Source organism: Gossypium hirsutum, chromosome A05 (assembly GCF_007990345.1).
Source record: "Gossypium hirsutum isolate 1008001.06 chromosome A05, Gossypium_hirsutum_v2.1, whole genome shotgun sequence".
Lineage (NCBI taxonomy): Eukaryota > Viridiplantae > Streptophyta > Magnoliopsida > Malvales > Malvaceae > Gossypium > Gossypium hirsutum.
In genome coordinates, this window is record NC_053428.1 from 42,186,286 (window position 1) to 42,207,978 (window position 21,693).

Genomic DNA, 21,693 nt, shown 5'->3' on the forward strand with positions numbered 1-21,693 from the left:
TGCAAAGGACTGAGTGATACTTATGAGAATAATTTTTATGATGATTTTGTGATGGTTATCATTATGTTGAACTAAAATAGTTTTGGATGGGAGTAGTAGTTCGATTTTGAAAATCCACTAAAAATTGTGGAAGTTGAATTAAATGCTGAATAAAATATGAAATTAAATCTTATTTAGTCTAGTTTCACATAGAAGAAACGGTATAAGAAAAAGAATTTCATATTACAAGATATTTGAATTTTTGTGAGACAGAATCAGAATGAGTTTGAAATCCCCTATTCAGTATTGGAAAAATCATTAGAAATTGTAAAAAAATAATTATGGGTTAGAATTCATATGACTAAGCCTTTAATGAGTCTATTTTCAAGAAAATTTGACGGAAACATTATCCAAATCCTGTACTAAGAGATAAATAAATTTTGGTGAAGAAAGGTCGAAGCTGTCAAACAGCAAAATAGTGAAGATTTTAAAGAATAAACTGTACTTATTGGCTAGACCAAAAATTTTGAACATTTTATGGTAAGAATATATGTGAGTCTAGTTCCAAGGAAAATTAGCAATGAAGTTCCGTAGCTCTAGATATAAATAAATTAGTGATTGTGACTCGAGAAAACAACTTGACTGGACTTTAAATAAATAGAAAGAATTTGAAAATAGCATGTTAATACATTGCTTATTATTTTTTTCATGCGAGCTTACTAAGCGTAAAGCTTACTCCCTTCTTTTACATTTCTTTTAGTGTTGTTAAGTCGGCTAGGGTTGGAGATCGTCGGAGGTAGCATCACACTATCAAGCCAATACCTTTGGAGTATTGATACATATGTTGGAAATATCAAGTGCGTGGCATGTATAGCGACCTAGTTCTATGAAATGTGTTATTATGATTTGGCTAAATGTATTGGCCTATATCGAGCTATTGTAAATGGCCATAAGATATGGCTCATATTGATTATGGTTTCTAAGTCTAGCTAATCATGTTATGTTTTAATGCATATGATGTGATGATATGAATATGTTTGTTTGCCATGCATGGTTAGTAATATGCCATGTGTGTTGAATGCATGTTTTATGACCAATCGAGGTGGTCATGACCATGAATTAAATGTGTAATATGGTAAAAAGATGACAAGGTCAAATGAATGTGTAATATGTGGCTAGGCTAGTTTATCATGAGTAGATGGAACATATGTATAATGGCAAGCTAATGTTTAATGTGTCTTAATAAAGGGTGTTTAATCACTAAAATGATGCCATGATTGGTTAGTTTGATGTGTATAAGCTTGTTTACGGAAAACATGAAGGCTTGGAAAATGGCCTAAGAGTTAACTACACGGGTTGAGACATGGCCATGTGTCTCAACCGTGTGAGGGACATAGTCTGATGACACGGGCGTGTGGCCTGGCCTGGCCTGGCCGTGTGGTTCAATTTATTTGCTGACGTCATAAACAAAGAGTTACACGGCCTAAGGGCACGAGCGTGTCCCTGTGTCCACACGGGCATGTGACCCTCTTTCATGAAAATTTTTCTAAGTTTTCCCGAAACTTCCCAAAGTTCTCGGTTTAGTTTCAAATCGCCTTTAATGCATGTTTAGAGCCTCGATAGCTCGTGTAAGGGATATTATGCATGTGATTGAATGTTTTTAATTTAAATGCAATTTTATGGCCTAGTTTTATGAAATGGTGTACGTTCAAGTCCGGTAATGCCTCGAACCTTGTCCCGGCATCGGATATGGGTAAGGAGTGTTACAATTTACATTAATTGATGAAATGAAAATGTGAAACGATGAAGTAGGGAAATAGATCACATGTATCATTATCCACAGTGACTATGTTTTCTTGCAATTAACAAGCGATGACTCAAGAATTAATTTGTATCTTCAAATTATTATTTAATGAGAAATTAAATAATTAAAGTTCGAAGTAAAAATTAAATTAATTAAGTCACCATAGTTCCATAAAAACAAGTTAATTAAGCTCTATTAAAGTAAGCTCGTTCACCTAATTTACATATATTAGCTTCAATTCAAACTTATTCCAACTCAAAAAAAAATTGGAATTTGAGTTTCAAGTGTATTAAAGGTAAAGTAGCAATCTAAAATTAAAAATACTAGTATCAATTAAAATTTTGATTAAGCTCTCGAGCTGTTCAAAACAAGTATTAAGGTACTCAAACCTAGATCACTTGATAACTCAAGCTACTCAATCCTGAGCTTGGTTTAACAATATATACATGGTACTATATAGATTTAACAGAAACAATATTGAAAAAAAATCATGATTAAAGAACTAGTGAATTTACCTGATTAAAGAAATAGTAAATTTACCTGAGAGATAGTTCAGATGAAATCTATTCCTCTATTATTAAATGGATTAATTTAGTCTATGTTCTGTTAAAAAGAATAATATAAGGCCAAATTGAAAAAGAGTTAACATTTATTGTTTGAAAGATATCGTTCATTATTTAACAGAGTTGTTGTTTTTAAAGTTTTTATGGTTTTGTAAATGAAATATTTTGTTTGGAAAAGAAAAAAAACTCAAGACATTTTTCATACCATAATTGTTAATTTTGGTGTAATTTGATCTTAATTGATTCTTTTTAATTCTATAGGGACCAAACTAACTCATTTAATAATAGAGGGGCTAAGTTGATCCAAAAACTATAATACAGGGACCTCATAGGTACCTTAACCCTAAAGAAACCTAGTTCATTTGATAATTCAAGCAGTACAGGAAAACAAACTTTTAGCGGCGTTTTTTTGTCTTTAGCGGCGTTTTTAAGCGCGCTAATACTTTTAGCGGGCTTTCCCAAGCGCCGCAAAAAACGTCGCTATATGCAGCGCCACAAAAATTAGCAGCGTCAAGACCAGGACCTTTAGCGGCGCTTTTATAAAAAACGCCGCTAAACACCAGGACCTTTAGCGGCGCTTTTTAAAAAACGCCACGAAAGACCTGTACTTTTAGCGGCGCTTTTTTAAAAAACGCCGCTAATTTGCCCAATTTTGCAATATGTATTGTTGCACCTATATCCAACCCTCCTGCAAGAAATTCAATCAAAAACAGCAAATATACCATGAAATCTAACCAAACCATGCAAATTTAAATAATACAAAATTATACAAAAAATATATTATATAAATTGTAAATGAATATTCAAAATACTCTTAAAATAATGTTAAAAGTTACAAGAAAACAAATGTCTATGATGGCGGATTTTGAAATTGCAGGAACATAGTCATCATAGACTGAAGCTGTTGCTGGAGTTCATTGTATTTCCTGTTCTGTTTTGCCTCCCTCGCTGCTGCCTCTGCCTCCCTCGCTGCTGCCTCCGCCTCCCTCGCTGCTGACTCCGCTCTAAGTTGAGAAATTTGCGTGCTAGCTTGTATCTGAACTATCTGATCTTTTAACCTCTGAACTTCAGCTTGACTTTGACTCCCGGAAGGCATGTATTGGTGCGAGGTGGATCCAAATTATTGGGTCGGGTTAACACCAGATCCTTGAAATCTAACTCGACCATACTTTTCAGGACACAAAACTTCATTAATAATTCTGTTATCAATATCCTCAAAATTAACAGAACTATCAGTCGAAGCAGTCGCTTCATACTCTGCCTTCTTATCTTTTAGTTTCTCCTAATAAATCAGTCAAAGAGTTAGAAACGAAATATACAATAAAAAGGAATACAACATAACATTATTTAAATTAAAATAATAAAAACGACAAATTAAAACATTATAATTAAATATTATAAATATTTATAATGAATCAATTTTTATTAAGTAAATATACCATAATTTCTGCAACCTCATATGACATCGGAGTTCCATCTTTTTTCCTGTGCGTAATGTCAAAAAGTTGAAGGCGTCCAACTTTTTGACCAGACGAGGCTTCCTACAATATAGCAGTAAAAATATTATTTAATAGTAAAAAGTTATTAATACTTGATAGATTTAATAAATCCATAGTACCGCGGCCTGAGCTACACAAGCAAAACTTTTCGACCCTGCTATGTGCATAAATTTTTGTTTTTGCCTGCTGCTTGTTCCAACTCGCTCACGGTCCTACATAATGAAATTATTATTACGTATATAGTAAATACTATAAACCAAAAAATTTATAAGAGTTTGCAAGTACATAATACCTCTCCTTTCTTTGAATTCCAAAATCGAACCGCATCTTCCCATTGGTACCTCAGCATTCCCGGTGGGACATTTTGCAATTTTTCTTCGAGGCTTATGGTTTTTTAAAATATTCTTTTTTCAAAATGCTTTTATTGTCTCTCCATTTTTTACCCAATGCTTTCTTGATATAGGCATCAGAGACCTCTAAAGCAAACCTATCCTAAAAAACACAAGTTTAGGAAGTAAATATAAATGAAACTTAAACCAAAGTATTATAATTACATTAAAGTTTTGTTACCTTAATATTAGAGAGAGCTTGATTTTATTGCTATCAGGCATGTTATGCCATGATTCGTAGTTGATGGGCAACATATTGGCATTTCGTGCTATAATGCCCAAATAGCCTGCTAAAAGTCGAGCTTCTTGTCGAACAGGTTAACCATAGCTATTTCTAGTTACTTTGACACGCTCGACAGAATTTAAGTTATATAAATCTGTTAGGAGCGTACGTCCTCGACCTCTGCGCATCCCACCATTTTCAGCTGAAAAATAATAAATTATTACTATATTGAAATTTAAAAATAAATCAGTAATAAAATTTAATACAATTTGTAAAATAAACTTAACATTACTTTGAAATTCCACAGACTCGTCAAGTGTCTCCGGCACGCTTGAAGATCCAACAACTGTTTGCTGTTCAGTACTTCTTCCGAATTTGTAGTATTCTGTACAATACTAAGATCTCTTAATCTTCTTCTAGGCATTTTTCCTGCAACACATAAAATAGATAAAATTTTAGTAAGAAATAACAACAATAGTAAATATAAAATAGTTAAATTATATAACATGACCAATGTTAAAATTATAACATTACATATAAATAAAAAATCATAAAATCTTACTACATCATAAATCGTAAATATCTTCGTCTACATCCTGACGAACCCATTGAAATTGTGTACTAGTACTAGGGATATTTTCATCTAAGTCTTGTTCTGGAAAAGGCAAAGTTTCTGATCTTTCAACGATGTCATCTCTACTTCCATTCCCCATGTCAAACAAGTCTCTAGGGGTGTTTCGGAGTACAATGTACCAACCCTCATCAATTGGATCTTTCGAGTAAAAAACTTGTTTAACTTGAGAAGAAAATACATACGGCTCGTCTATCAAATGTTCTCCAGTGTGAATTAATCGAGAGAAATTCAACATTGTAAAACCAAACTAATCATTTTTAATTCCGCGAGCAGTATTAGCATCAGCCCAATCACATCGAAATAAGACAACTTTCCATTTTCCATAATAATCCAACTCAATAATGTCGGTTAGAAGTCCATAATACTCCACATTTCCCTCGACAGGATTACTGTCCCTAGCACTAGTGTAACTTGTAATTAAAGAATTAACAACTACTCCACAATTTTGAGTTCTCCTCAATCTCTCGTGATATTTGGTATGAAATCTGAATCCATTCATGATGAAGTGACTATATCTTTTTACTACTCGATTCGGACCTTGGGAAAGCCATTTAACTTCGTCATTAACGACATTCCTACTCCAAACCTATTGAATCGAAAGTAAATTGAGTAATTATAAATGTTATGAGAAAACATTATTATTTGTCAATAAAATGTTGAGTTGCATACCGTTTGGCTTAACCATTCATGAAAAGATTCTGCGAATAACCTATTAATCTCGCGATGTTGTAATCTTCGTGAGCGTGGACGAGATCTTAAGATTTGTTTGTACTCACTAAGTTAAACACATGTTTAATTCGTTAAAAAATAAACAAATCAAAAAAAAAAGAACATTTATCATATTCTAGAACTTACTTGCATAATTGTTCAAGTGCATCGTGGTGGAAAAGAACATATCTATGTCCTTGTATCTAAGATCGGTCATCTAATTCTACAATTTCAACTTTGCCGATTGGTTCTCCATAACTTTGAAATAAATAAGTTTTGTCCAAGTTAGGATCATTGAGTCCGGCATTTCTACTTGGTCTATTCAATCTTGTTTCAACATCTAAATATCTAGAACAGAATGTCATACACTCCTCTGCCAAGTAGCCTTCAGTAATTGATCCTTCCGGATAACGCTTGTTACGGCAATAAGACTTCAATTTGCTTAGGAACCTAAACACCATATACAACATTATCAAAACTAGTAACTATAGGTATAAAGGTGAATACCTTTGAAATAAATTAGCACCTTTCAATTGGATACATCCAACGATAGAAAACCGGCCCACCAATTATTGCTTCACGAGAGAGATGAATGACAAGGTGCACCATAATAGTGAAGAAGGAAGATGGAAAGATCTTCTCCAAATTGCATAATGTCAAAGCGGCTCGATCTTGTACTTTTTCAAGTTCTTCAACATTCAAAACTTTGCCACAAATTGCTTTCATTATGTTGGACAACTCAATTATACAGGACGTTACCTTCTTTGACATATAGCACCGTAAAGCAACTGGAAGTAGATCTTGCATCAGGATGTGATAGTCATGTGATTTTAATGAATATAGTCTTCGATCTTTAAGACTTACACATTGAGATATATTTGATGAATATGCATCCGGAACCTTTATATCCTTCAACACCGTGCAGAACATTTCTTTCTCTTCCTTTGACATTGCAAAAATTGTAGGCGGCAACCAATATATTCCATTAGAAAGTACTTGGGGATGAAGATCATGCCTAATTCCCATGTGAACTAAATCAAGTCGACTCTGAAGATTATCTTTTGATTTACCATCGACGTTCAAAATTGTCCGGATGATGTTCTCGCAGACATTCTTCTCAATATGCATCACATCAAGATTGTGGCGTAATATGTGATGCTCCCAATAAGGCAACTCAAAAAAATACTTCTTTTCTTCCACAAGTCCACCTCATTAGGGTCATCCTCCTCGTCAGATTCATCATCAGATTCATCCCTCGATCGTCTATTTGTTTGCCTGTTAGATGGTTGATTCAGCTTCCCGTAACTGAAATCCATATCTTTTAACATGGATAAGATTTCAGATCAAATGGTCTGCTCAGGAGCTTTTTTCAACTCTTCAGTATCGTCAAATAAAGCCTTCTAAAATCTATATCTATGATTTTCATCTAATCACCGACGATGCCCCATATAGCAGAACTTCTTCCCATTATATAAGTCTTGATATGATATATATTTATGTTTTATTTAAGTTATGTAGATTATGTAAGTTATGAAATTTGAACTTTAAACTATATGCTTTTAAGGAAATTATTAGATTAAACTGCATGTATTAGTTAAGTTATGTAAGTTGTTATGTACGTTATGTGAGTTATGTAATTTATTTAAGTAATGATCAATATTAATACTATTTTGATAAAAATTAGTTATAATATATTTAAACAATGATCAATATTGTTATATTGATAAAATTATTTATAATTGACCCTTCAGTCGTTGAAATTTTTAATTCTTTTTTAAGGTCGACAGAATTATTTATAAGCTCTATAGAACTTTTTTTGAAATCTTTTTTTTTTATACAAATACATTTAAAAATATTAAATATAAAAGTCAAACATTATTAATATAACAAAATAGTAATTTGAATATAATTATATCAAAAAAGAATCATAGTTTAATTTTTATAAGTAAATTGGAAATAAATTAAGGTTATATAAATATTCAATAGCGATAGAACTTTTTTCAATTCTTTTTGAATTTTTTAAGATTCATCATACGTGGCGTTGTTACACCTAGGGAGGATCCATTATATCTTGCAGCTCGATATAAGGCAACCCGTCAGGTTTCCAGCATATATACTTTGAATCTTTAAAATATTTAAAATAAGGAATGGACAAGAAAGCTACATATATGGTAATAAAATTAATTCATACTTATTCATACTTAAGTTGAATCAAATAATAATTAAGTTGAACCAAAATATAAAAACTTATTCATACTTCAAATAATAATTAATACTATTTTGATAAAAATTAGTTATAACTTTTAAAGACATTTAAAAATATTAAATATTAAAATCAAACATTATTAATATAACAAAATAGTAATTTGAATATAATAATATCAAAAAAGAATCGTAGTTTAATTTTTATAAGTAAATTGGAAATAAATTAAGGTTATATAAATATTCAATAGCGATAGAACTTTTTTCAATTCTTTTTGAATTTTTTAAGATTCATCATACGTAGCGTTGTTACACCTAGGGAGGATCCATTATATCTTGCAGCTCGATATAAGGCAACCTGTCAGGTTTCCAGCCTATATACTTTGAATATTTAAAATATTTAAAATAAGGTTGGAGAGAAGGTCAGCTATTGTTGTAATTATAATGGACAAGCAAGCTACATATATGGTAATAAAATTAGTTCATACTTATCCATACTTAAGTTGAATCAAATAATAATTAAGTTGAACCAAATATAAAAAAATTAATTTGGAAACAAAATAGTTCTGCTCCAAACAGAACCAGCAATTAAATCTTTACAAAATCGCAACCCCAAAATATTAATTTTTCCAAAATCATCATGATAAAACTATTATTGATTACAATTTTGAAATAAAACGTACCTTAATAAAACGTACCTGGTCTACTCCACTCTCACCAGCAAACAGAGGCTGGAGTCCAAAAAGTAATATTTGTTAAGTAATTTAAAGTGAAAAAGCATAAAAATAAGGAAAAAAATTTAGCAACGAAACCTGTACGTACCTAGAACAAATGTCAATGGCTGTGGTGTATTTATTTGCACCAAATATTATTTTAGGTGCTCGATAGTACCTAGAACAGATGTAAGATTATAAGAGTAGCACCAAATATATTTCAGTTTAAGCAAATATAAAAACTTTATCTATATCAGTACCAAATTTTAATTCGAAGATTAAATGGCAGCTTCAGTTGAACCAATACTTAAAGGAGGAGCAGGAAGCAGTAAATGAAGCTGTACACCTCAGCAAAATCTGGCAAAACTGCACTGTATAGAAAGCACACTTATCATCAATGGGACAAAGGAAACTTAAGGATGTGATGACAGGAACTACTCAAGAAGACACTGATTATCACGTGTTCTTATTCATACTTATTCATACTTCAAATAATAATTAATACTATTTTGATAAAAATTAGTTATAACTTTTAAAGACATTTAAAAATATTAAATATTAAATATTAAAATCAATTGCTTCAACCCCAATCAACTGGAATTTGCCAATGACCATGAAAAACATCATAATATATTGAGTCTTGCAGCAATTTACTATATCCAATATAAGCTTGCCATTCTAAATACCATTATCAGTGTCATTTTCTTCCTTCACCATAGCATTTATTACCTTCAATCGACATCTCATTTTATAATTAGAAATTGAAAAGCATTTTCAAACAAAATATAGCAATTTTTTTATATAAAATGTGAGCAACAAGACAGCATTAAACTCTTAAATCAATCTAAGTCGACACTAAACACATAAGTTGGATAGAAACATGAAAACAAACCAAAAGAACATCTAAAAAACAAAAATGGAATCACCATTATTATGTAAACATGAAAATGCACAGCTTTAAACAAACCAACTTTGCATGTGCAGAATCATACTCCACAAAACTCATAAACATTAACTTCTCCTAACCATTATACTAACTTTATGTTTACAGAGGCCTTGATGAAAACTAACATAACTGTTGATATATAACTTATCTAATAAGAATCATAGAATATGCAGAAAGTACATGAGTATTTAGTATCAAGAAAACCATGTAGTCAAAGGAAAAGAGCCAGAAATTGATCAATGTATGCAAAACTTGGTCTATATTTCAAAACTGGAGTAAAGCTTTCATCTAGTACCAAATACATACATATATAGAGACACAAACACACAGGCACACAGGCATACGTCTTCCATTACCTAAATCTATTTCTTGCAAATAAAAGATAAGTAAGCTTCTATAGGAAACTTAACGAAGGAAGCCAAATCGAGACAAAACACAAAAAAGAGTGGATGAAATAAGCTTAAAAATTTAGGAATGTAATTTAAATGTTAGGAAAAACATTAAAAATTTAGGAATGTAATTAAATGTTAATTAAACATTGAAAACATAAAAGGAAAAACATGTTGAAAGAAACATAAATGTTAGGGAAGACAATGTTTACCTTGATTGAATTGGAAATGTTTTCTTGAGGGTTTATTTAGAGATGCTTGGGATTGATCTCTAATAATGTCTAGAGACTTCCCTACTCATTGCATTTGAAGAACAGAAGTCTGTTTCTGGTCGACAAAACAATCAAATGAGTTCTAAAAATAAACAACATTTAATGATTGGTATAATATTAATTATATTTGCTAATAACAGGTGGGAATAAAGAAATAAAATGATAAAAAAAACAGCCAGCAATTTGGTATAACATTAACAGGAGAAATAGGACCAAGCTCAATACCATTAAAAGATAGTAAGTTACATTGTATACATATTATCATTGCAATTTGGTATAAATATTCCCGATTATCCCAGCAATGCTAACTATCACAGCCAGTATTAACATTAACCACGACAAAAATTTTTCTACTCTACTCAAACTCATGCTCTCTTCTTGCTGACTTATCCTCAATGCAATTAGAGCAGGGAACGTAAAACCTAAGGAAACAGCTGTTGTTGCTCCAATAAATTTGAAATTTGTCCATATATTTGGGATCATAGTAGATCCAATATATATAAGCACTAACAATATTACTGTCAATGCCAAAGACCTTTTTTTACTCTCCGTGAGAGGAGCTGATCCCTCAAACACCAAGTTATCCACAGTTTGCCATAGGGAAAAGTGAATAACAGGGAAAACCAGAACCAAATGAAGAGCAACTATAATTCAAAGCAATGCTAAAAAAAATTCCCAGATTCCTATCAAAATTGGTCAAAACATCACCTTCAGTGTCCTTTCCGAAGAGCAAATACCCTGATATTGCTGTTCAGGCATAGACCACAACACAAAGAGCAGTTGTGATTCTCCCCACCTGATTCATCTTTTGAGGAGATCGCCTTTCGAGCTCATTGTATATAGGTTAAACATTGAAATGGCAAACATATGCATTAGTCATAATAGGGATAACTACTAGTAAATCCAAAATTGCCATTTTTGATCCAAAATCTGGGCTCATCCTTAGAGCCTCTATCTTCCCTTCAATAAGCTTAATGAATGCAAGAGCAAAGTAAACCACAAAAAAAACAACAGCGAGAGCTACCGAAGCAGCCGAAGTCATGCTCAATGAATCAATCCTATCTAACACGCAAAGTGGAGCAAGAAAAACAACCATAACAACCAAAACCAATAACTTCCTATGATCCCAAAAACCATGTCCTAACCACTGATCGAGAACCCCAATATGATGAACCGAACCAGACATAACATCACCCATAATAATCAAATAAACTATCAGGACACCTGCATTGTTGACAATTATGCAAATATCAGACAAAACCCTAGCAGTTCTCCTCATTGCAATTTGCACAACTTCCCCATAAGATCTAGCTTTACAAGAAACCGCAAACCTAATCAACATCTCGACAGTAATTTCAGACAAAATCCCAATCAGGATTATCAAAAAAATCCTTAAAACAAGCCCCAGAACCTTCATAGTAGCAGGTAAAGCCATTATTCCAGCACCAATAATTGTGGTGGTTAAGTTAAAAACAGTACAAGAAACACCAGACCCGGTATTGGGTTTACTTAAAACAAGGGTATAATCATCGAGATCAAACCCATTTCAAACCATTTCAAACAAAAAAAAGGCAAGTAATACAATAACTACACATTAATCTGAAGGGGACTCAAAAACTAACCATTTCAAACCCATGAAGCATATGACCGTCGACGAGAGGAAAGGGAAAATAGTTAGGGATTTCGGGGATGGGGGAACAGATTAAGGGAAAAAAAAGGGGACTTGGGGAAAATGTTAGGGATTTCGAGTTTGGGGAATTAGGGGATGATTTGTGGAAAAAGAAAGAGGTGTTTTTTATTTTAGGGATTTAGGGAAGGAAGAGACGAAATGGGGGAAAATGACTTAGCAAAAAATGAAACTGATTTCAGGTAAAGGGCATAAACCTCAAGAGAGAAAAAACGATGCCGTTTCAAATAAGGAAATTTTGTGGCGTTTTCAGCAACGTGCCGGTAATGAGACCTTTTGCGACGTTTTCAGCAAAGCGCCACTAACGCCTCTTTTATCTACACTACAAAACGACGCCGTTCTAATACGATTTGTGGGGTTTATTATAGAAACGCCGCTAAAGCCACTACTATTCAGAGGAAACGACGCCGTTTTACTGTAATGTATAATGAAAATTTATGGCGTTTTCTAAAAAAATGCCGCTATTTCCGATCTTTAGTGGTGTTTTATATATAAACGCCGCTAATACCTTAATATTTTATAAAAATTGATCAAAATTTAAAACTATATATTTAGAATTTCTTTTAAATTATATCTAAATAATATTACTGTGATGAATGTTAGTGTAGTACAAAATATATTTCAAATATTTATATTAGGTTTAGTACAAATTCGCAAGAATCTCATAAAATTTTAAATATTGGTTCAATATTCAATAATATACCTTAAACTTTAAACCTCAAACCATAAACTTACACTCTAAACCCTAACTATAGTTGAAACTTTAATTTTGATTTAAAACACATTTTAAAATACATATTATGTATGCATATAAATTAATTAAATAAAAACATGATGCTATTTATTATATCAATAATGTGTAAATATTTTACAAGATCTAGATCAAATTACAGTTCATGTACACAATTGCACACTAAACCACTTTTCATATATATATATATATATTTATATATTATTAAAATAATAATTTATATATATTTATCTTATATACATTTATCTTCTAAATTAAAATCCAAAATTATACTCTAAATTTAAAACCCTAAACCTGAGACTCTAAACCCTAAACCTTAGACCACAAACACAAAACCCCTAACCCCAAACTTTAAACCCCAAAACCATTCAGTAACCCCAAAACCAACCATAACTCCAAGACCAAACTATAAAGTACTTTAAAAATTGTTAACCCTAAACCATAATCGTAAACATATTTTTGGGAATTCGTGTGGCCAATGTTAATGTAGTACAAATTAAAACACATATATATGTTTATATTCTTATATTAAATAATATGAGTATATACAAAATAGCATGAATCTTAGTAAAATCCAAATGTTCTTCAGTTAATTTCTAGCTAATAGTATCATTTCCTTAAACCCTTAACCTAAACTTAATTTTTAACATATTTTATTTGAGACATTCTATTTAATCTAAATATATTTAAACAAAAAAATAGATAAAAATACACAATAGCATTATTATTTATACAAAGTTACATAACTTTAATAAAACAATTTCTCTATTGGAACACTCTAGTACTTATAATGTCCACTCTGTAAGATATTTCTATGTTATATAAGCTTGGAAATTACACATAGTTCAACAAATGCTAATTCCACATTCAAAATCACCCTTTCTTAATAGCATCCCAAGTAAGAATCTGGAAAGGAAATTATCTCTTAAGAAGTTAATAATTGTCCCATTGTAAACTTCAACCCTAACCTTTAAACCCTAAATCATAATCCCTAAACCCATAATTCATCATAAACCTTCAAATACTAGTTAACTCCTAAACCGTATATCTTAAACCATAGTTAACTCATAAACCTGCTTAAACCCTAAACCATATATCTTAAACTATAATGATAATTAATTTAATATTTTAAATTCAATACTATCTCTTTTACGATTATATAAGAAAATATTTAATATATTGTATAACCATAAATTTTAATAATTATTGTTTTAGGGGTTATAGATTAGTGTTTATGATTTTTTTGGGGTTTAGGGGTTATATGACTTTTAGTGGCGTTTTACCAAAAGCGCCGCTAATGCTCTGGTTTTTAGCAGTGTTTTACCAAAAGCGCACTAATGCTCTGTTTTTAGCGACGTTTTTTGTAAAAAATGCCACTGTTGCTCTGTTTTTAGCGGCATTTTTTAAAACGCCACTATTGCTCTGTATTTTAAAATTTTTGCGGTGTTTTTTGATAAAACGCCGCTAAAGCCTTATTTTCCTGTAGTGAAGCTGCTCAAGCTTGAGCTTGGCTCGACAATGCCTTAATCGAAGTTGAATTTTCTTTTCGAGTTTAAATCAAGCAACTTTCGAGCACACGTACATCATTTACACCTCTGTCAAACAAACCAAATCCAACACTTATCCAAATTCGAGTACTAAGAATTTCTTCAAATAAGAAGTAAGAATAGAGCTAACGATGAAGATTTATAACATAATTTATGACTCAAAATACATAATATAATATATATAACTTTTACATTAATAGTAATATGAACTTTAACTAGGATGCACAAGAAATCTTTAGTCTAATACAAACATTATAAATATTTATATGGATAAACTGATTAATTAGTATCACTCCAATAAATATCCATTCCACCTCAATTGCTCACTCCAAGAGCCTTCCAAACTACTTGATCTCAGCCAATTGACATTGCACAAATTCTATCTCGTAGACCTCTTCCTACAATAATGAATATTCATCCTATGCTTATTTGTGCAAAGGCTGGTGTTCATAAGCGCTAAGCGTGTTTTGTAAACCTTTCACTAGATGAGCCTTGAGATTTTGTTGAAGCTGCTAGTAAACCATAATGGAAGAATGTAGTAGAACTTGAATTGTATGCAATAATAAAACAAGATACATGAAGCTTGTTTAAATTTCCAAGGGGTCATAAGCCAGTGGGATGTAAATTGCATGTTCAAAGTCAAAAGAGATGTAGGTTCAGCAAGGTAAAAGGCTAGACTCGTCGTAAAAGGGTACTCCTAGATTGTTGGACATAACTTCAAGGAAACTGACAATCCAAAAATTAAAGGAAATATAGTGGGGATCATTCTTACACTTTGAATTAACCAACAAATGAAAGTTGAGACAATTAGATATTCCCAATGCGTTTCTGAATAAGGAGTTCATAGAAGAGGTATACATGTTAGTTACAACTTCCTGATTCTGAGCATTGTACTGTTGGAGGAGATCAATTAGTGTGTAAACTGAAAAAGGCCTTTTGTGGGTTCAAGCAAGCCCTAGACGCATGGTTTGAAAAGCTTAAAGAGTAGGTTGGATAACTGGGGTTCAAACAATCAGCGGCCGACATTGCTCTCTATATTAAGAACATTAACGGGAAGAAAGCGTATCTACTAGTGTATGTGGAAGCCATAGTCATTACAGGGGATGATCAATGGAAAATTGATGTATTGGTGAAATCACTTGATCAAAAATTCTTATTAAAGGATCTAAGTGTAATAGCCCTAATTTGACCCTAGTCGGAAAGTGGTTTCGGGACCACAAAACCAAGTCATAAAAAAATAATTAACTGTTAGATTCTATCCTTATAGTATGTGTACATGCAAGTGTGAAAGTTTCATGCTTTAATTTTCTCATTTGTATGTGAAATTTATTAAATAGGACTTAGGTGAGACAATTTTGAAATATGTTAGGTTAATTTTAAAGTGGCCTATTAATGCATAAATACAAAAAGATGGACTTGCATGTCAAATATCTATTTTGTTGTGTAATGGCCGGCCATGATGTGGTTTTATTTAGAATATATGTATTGTTTATTAGTGAAGTGGCTTTATATTTTATAGTCTTAATGTATATAAAAAAAATAATAGAAAAAGAGGCGATGAAAACAAAGCTTCATATTTTTTTGGTTCTTCTTGGCCGAATTGAAGAAAGAAAAAGAGAAAAGATTTTCGGTCACTTTAAGCTTGGGGAAGGTTTGTAAATTATGTTAGTTTTTGAAATTTTAAGCTTGATTTTAGTTAATTAGATAGTTTCATACATAGCCCATGTCAAAATTTTGAAATTTGGTGATGATTTGAGCATTCGGTTTTGGTTATTAAAGGAGGAGATTGGATTATAGTCTTTTTGTTTTATGAAGAATTGTTGAAGAGGAAGGTTGGAGTTAGTTAAGTTATAAATTTTTAATACTCATGAGTACTATAGCCGAACACAAATTTACTTAATGACTTGAACAAATACCGTGTGGATGTTTGAAATGAATGAATTTGAGGTTTGTTCATATTAGGGATTCGGCTTTGTGCATAACTTTTAAGAGTTTGATTTTGAATAATTTGAGTATTGGAATGTAAGTAATGTTATGCATAGGTTAAATTTTTGTATTCGGCTTTTGTAGTATATATGTATGATTAATCCATTTTTTTTCTTTTCTTTTGCAAATGATATATATAGGGGGATAAATATTAAGACTATTGTTGACTTGTGTTTAGTGATATTCGGCCAAAGACTAAATGTGCTTGCTTATTCGGTTTAAGTAAAGTAAATGTGATTGGTGGATATGATTAGGTTGTGGTTTATTATAGACTTGTTTTGATTGTATAAATTAGCTTATAAATTGGTTTGGAAATAATAAATAATGAGCATGCTTTGTGGCTGTAAGGATTATATGATAGTGTGTCATGATATTAACTTAGCTAGTCGAATGGATGAGGAATGAATTTGATATATATATAGGTAACATTGACGAGTTGTTTAGCATATAGGTTTTGTATATTGGTTCGGCAACTAAGCTAGAAAAATAATTTTCGGTAACATGGTATCTATGCACATATATATATAAGGTATCTTAAGTATATTTGTCCATTTGATAAGGTTGACTAATAGTTCAAGTAAGGATTACTCCATTCGATATGTACATGAATTGAAGTAATAGGTTCGGTAATCAGCTTATGACATACGAGTAATATCATATGTCCGATTATAAGTTAAATACTCGATAGTTGTGGTTCATTGGATATAATGTTTGAATATTGTTTTGAAAAAAAATGATATTTGTATTTAGTAAAGTTGAATAAGTCATTAAATAAATCTATTTGTTTCAATTAAGCTCAAGAGCAAAGAGGGTCTAAATCAGATAAGGGTAAGGAAAAAGCAGTCGAGTAGCCTATCCGCAACTGTTCAAAATATCCGAGGTAAGTTTTGAGTAGTTTCCTTTAATATATAATTGATGCTGGTTTATAAGAGTATAATAGGTGAATTGAAATTCAGTTAGCACTTGTACAAAGTTGTTTAATAAACAATGCGTGTATATGACTTTGAGGTCGATGGTGACTTTGAGTTTAAGCTTGAATGGCGAAATGATTGTGTGATATTAGGTATAATTTTTGAGTTGAAATGTTAATGATGATGTGCCTATTGAACTTATATCTGAATGTATTAAATGATTACTAAGTGATAGGTTGATTGAGATGTGTTAAATATATAACTAAGTATGCATGGTATTGGAAAAATATCCAGACTTGAAGTCCGCAGGCTTTATGCTGGAAATATATCCAGACTTAAAGTCCGCAGGCTAAGTGCTGGAAATATATCCGGGCTAAGTCCCGAAGGCATTCGTGCTGGTATTATATCCGGGTTTAAAGTCCCGCATGCTTTGTAGTGGTGATTTGATTTTGGTTTTAAATCTAGCAAACTTAATGCCGATGATTGGAGTAAGATTATGATTTCGAATGTTTGTAGTAAACTACCATTGAATATGTTCAATACATTAAGTCGGTCAGGTTTGTATTATATACTTTTATATGTTAGATTGATCGGAATTGAATCATGAATGCGAAATGAGAAGTATATGTGACAGTCTCATATATGTATATGTGTATTCGGTTATGGTGAAAGGTTATATGAGATTGATTTGGTGATATACATGTTAAATAATATGAATCCAAAGAATGGGTAATAAATCTGCTTGGGACAGCAGCAGTAACGTGATTTCGAAAAATCACCATAAATTGTGGAAGTTGAGTTAGAGGCTGAATAAATTATGTCATGAAATCTTAATGAGTCTAGTTTTTATAAAAGAAACCGTGTAACCAAAAGAGTTGCCAATAATGAGATATTTCAAGTGGCGTGGAACAGAGTCAAAATGACTTCGAGGTCCCCTGTTCTGTTTTCAGAAAATCATTATAAATGGTACAAAAATGGTTATAAGATAAAATTTATATTCATAGACTTCCTAATGAGTCTAGTTTCAAATGAAATAAACGATAACATATTTCGAATTCTTTATAATGAGAAATTTGATTCGTAGTGAAGAGTGGTCAGATTAGTCAAACAGTGAAATAGGGGAAACTTCAATAAAAACCTGGTATTGATTGGTCAAACTAAAAATTCTGAAAATTTGATGGATGGAAGATATATGAGTCTATTTTCAGGAAAAATTAACGGCACTTGATTTGGCGTTTCTTAGCTCTAGTTATAAATAATTTAGTGACTGTTGTTCAGGAAGACAACTTGTAGTGAATTTGTGATTTTGTTGCAAACATGGTTAAAACTTGTTAATGAGATGCTTTTCGAGTTCTTATGATCTTATTTGAAATTTCAATATTTGGTTTTAATTGAGTTCAGATTCAAATGAGGTGAATTTGCTAAATGTGCATTATGTTCATGGATACTCGGCCAAAATGGCAATTATCTAGGAATGATTTCTTGAAAATTTGAATAATAGATCTATAAGTAAATTAATTGTTTGCATTGCTTAAAACTTACTAAGCATTGAAGCTTATTCCGTGTTCTCTTTTCCATTTCTTATAGGTATATACTTTAGCTCGAGTTGGAAGTGCTGGAGATATCATCACACTATCTAGTCATTATGTGAGTTGAGAAGATTGTATATCATCATGGTTTAAGGCATGTATAGGATAGACTATAGGTAGAATGATATTTCGACTTTGTATACATTATAGCCATGCGAAGATGGCTTGCTCATTTTGTTTAGAGAAGCCTTATAATTGAACTAATGTGGTGAAATGTTTTAGTTATAACTTGATAGTAGTTAATTTGTTATTAGATATTCGGTTATGTTTTGATAGTGAGTCATTTTAGAAATTTATAAGAGCTCTTATGGAAAATCAATGAGACATGTTTGCATTGTTGATAATTTATGTCTGGTAAGTATCTTTGACCTTATAAAAGTTTTGTTTAGTCAAGTAATACCTCATAACCTTATTCCGGCAACGGATATAGGTTAGGAGTGTTATATTTAGTGGTATCAGAGCTATGGTTTAGTCGGTTCTCAGACTAACATAGCAAGTGTAAGAGTCTAACTATACATGTCGTAAGTAAAGTGTGATAGTGTGAGGTCTCCCGGCTCTTATAAATTGTTTTGCTCAGGTAATGATGTGTTCCAACCGAGTTATTATTAATTGATCTGAAATTGATATTGAATTGATTGTAATATATATGTGATATGATGGAATTGAAAAGGTATGAAAAGAATTTTATGATATGTGTGCATCAGTGTAAAGATATATATGAGATTGTATAAAGTAAATGGTAATGAAAGATCGAATTGGGTAGAACGCAGGGAATGAGTACGATCGTTCAATAATGAATTGACGGAAAAGAACATGGTTAGACCATGGCAATACATGAGACAGATAAGCTAGTGTAAGACCTATCGGAAATAGGAATCAACATGGGCAGAGCAAAGTTAGTATAAGACCATAGTTGGACTATGGCATCAAGTAAGTGACGTACTCAAAACCGTAAGACGTTTTTCAATGGGATAAATATTGAAAAATGATCAAGACTAAATGTAGAAATTTGATAAGAAATTACTTAGTAATTTGAGTAATAGAAATGAAAGTTTGAATCGTGATAATTTCACTTATGTTTTGTTAATACTCACATGAAATAAAGTTGCATGTGAAACTGAGATATGTGAAAATGTGTTTGTAACAAGATGAAAAAAAAATTGAAATGTTTGAATGAAGTGTTTGAATCCAAGTGTGTAATACTATGATGATGAGTGATGAGTTTATCTGTGTATTCGAATATGAAACTCCCTTTCGAGGCTTAACGACCTCACCCCCTTACCGGTGATATGATTATAAGGTTTCAATGGAACGAAATAGAACGAGTTTGCAAAGAAAGATTAAAGAGTTAAATAGTGAGATAATGATAAAGTAAGTAAAGTTCAGAACGATTTGGCAATGAATTAAGGCTGGAAGGACTTGTACAATGTCCCGAAGGTTCTTCAGATTGAATATTGTCATTAGTAAAAGAAAGTTGGTCTGGTAATTTAATTCAATCAGATATGATGTCTAGGTATGTATCTATTGGGAATTCTTCCTGAGTGGTTTTCATTAGTGAATGTAATAGAATGGAATTCGAAATGACGAATGAATGGTAAGAGTGTCTGAATTGGATAATTACAGTCAAGTGAATTTCGATGATTTCTTTTGAATATTCTGTATATTTCTTATTCTCAGAGACACATGTGTGATTATTCCTTTTTCTGATGAAAATGCTATAAAGTGAGAATGTTATCTGACTCCGATGTTTAATAAAAGTATTGAATGTTAAGTAAGGTCTATTCTTCTAGTGAAATTGAGAAGTATAAAAGTATATTGAGATGTGATAGTTCAAAATGAGTTCAGAGTAACAGTTATCGATTATGGATGTCTGGACATATGAAATTTCTGTTAATGTTATTATTGTTCTTATATGGAATAAGTATTCAGATGGGTTAAAGGATTTTTATATGAGCTCCGACTGTGAAATTTTGTTTATCTAAGTTAAAATAAATAATATAGATATATGGATCAGGTGTATAAGTGACTGTGTATTGTAGCGTATTTCAGAACTATATTCAGATGACAAGTTGCTATTTGTCAGAGTTGAAATTTTGTGAATATGGAATAAAAGCAATCAGTGATGTATTAGAAGTGGTTATGAGACAGAATTGATAACCAAACCGAATAAAAATTTTATTTGTCTTCTGAAAAAGAAATGTCATTGGGTCATGATCGATCTTTTAACAAGGAAGAATCTATGTCTTCAGTTTAGTATGTACAAAATTCCGATCGACAAAGTTGTTGAGATATTCATAATATAGTCTGCCGATGTGATCTGTCAGTGTGAATTAAAGTTTAAAGATTGTTGGTAAAAGGAGATACATGTGATGAATGGAAATTTGTGATTCCGAAATTTTTGAAAACGTTTTTAGAATGGAAAATATTTTTGTTGATAAGATTTTCGGGGACGAAAATCCATAAGGGGGGAGAGTTGTAATAGCCCTAATTTGACCCTAGTCGGAAAGTGGTTTCGGGACCACAAAACCAAGTCATAAAAAATAATTAACTGTTATATTCTATGCTTATAGTATGTGTACATGCAAGTGTGAAAGTTTCATGCTTTAATTTTCTCATTTGTATGTGAAATTTATTAAATAGGACTTAGGTGAGACAATTGTGAAATATGTTAGGTTAATTTTAAAGTGGCCTATTAATGCATAAATACAAAAAGATGGACTTGCATGTCAAATATCTATTTTGTTGTGTAATGGCCGGCCATGATGTGGTTTTATTTAGAATATATGTATTGTTTATTAGTGAAGTGGCTTTATATTTTATAGTCTTAATGTATATAAAAAAATAATAGAAAAAGAGGTGATGAAAACAAAGCTTCATATTTTTTTGGTTCTTCTTGGCCGA

The 21,693-nt window shown here is 31.5% G+C and overlaps 1 long non-coding RNA gene and 1 pseudogene across 1 annotated transcript; both read right to left on the bottom strand.

Annotated features, from left to right (window-relative positions):
• Window positions 1-4,820: 4,820 nt before the first annotated feature.
• LOC121229123 (uncharacterized) lies at window positions 4,821-9,000 on the bottom strand. The gene is made up of 3 exons (XR_005926666.1): window positions 8,824-9,000; window positions 8,700-8,732; window positions 4,821-4,870 (listed from the first exon to the last, which is right to left on the bottom strand). It is a non-coding gene; the product is annotated as an uncharacterized lncRNA (long non-coding RNA).
• A 1,582-nt stretch (window positions 9,001-10,582) lies between these two features.
• Window positions 10,583-11,867, bottom strand: LOC107955776 (amino acid transporter AVT6E-like; annotated as a pseudogene).
• Window positions 11,868-21,693: the final 9,826 nt, after the last annotated feature.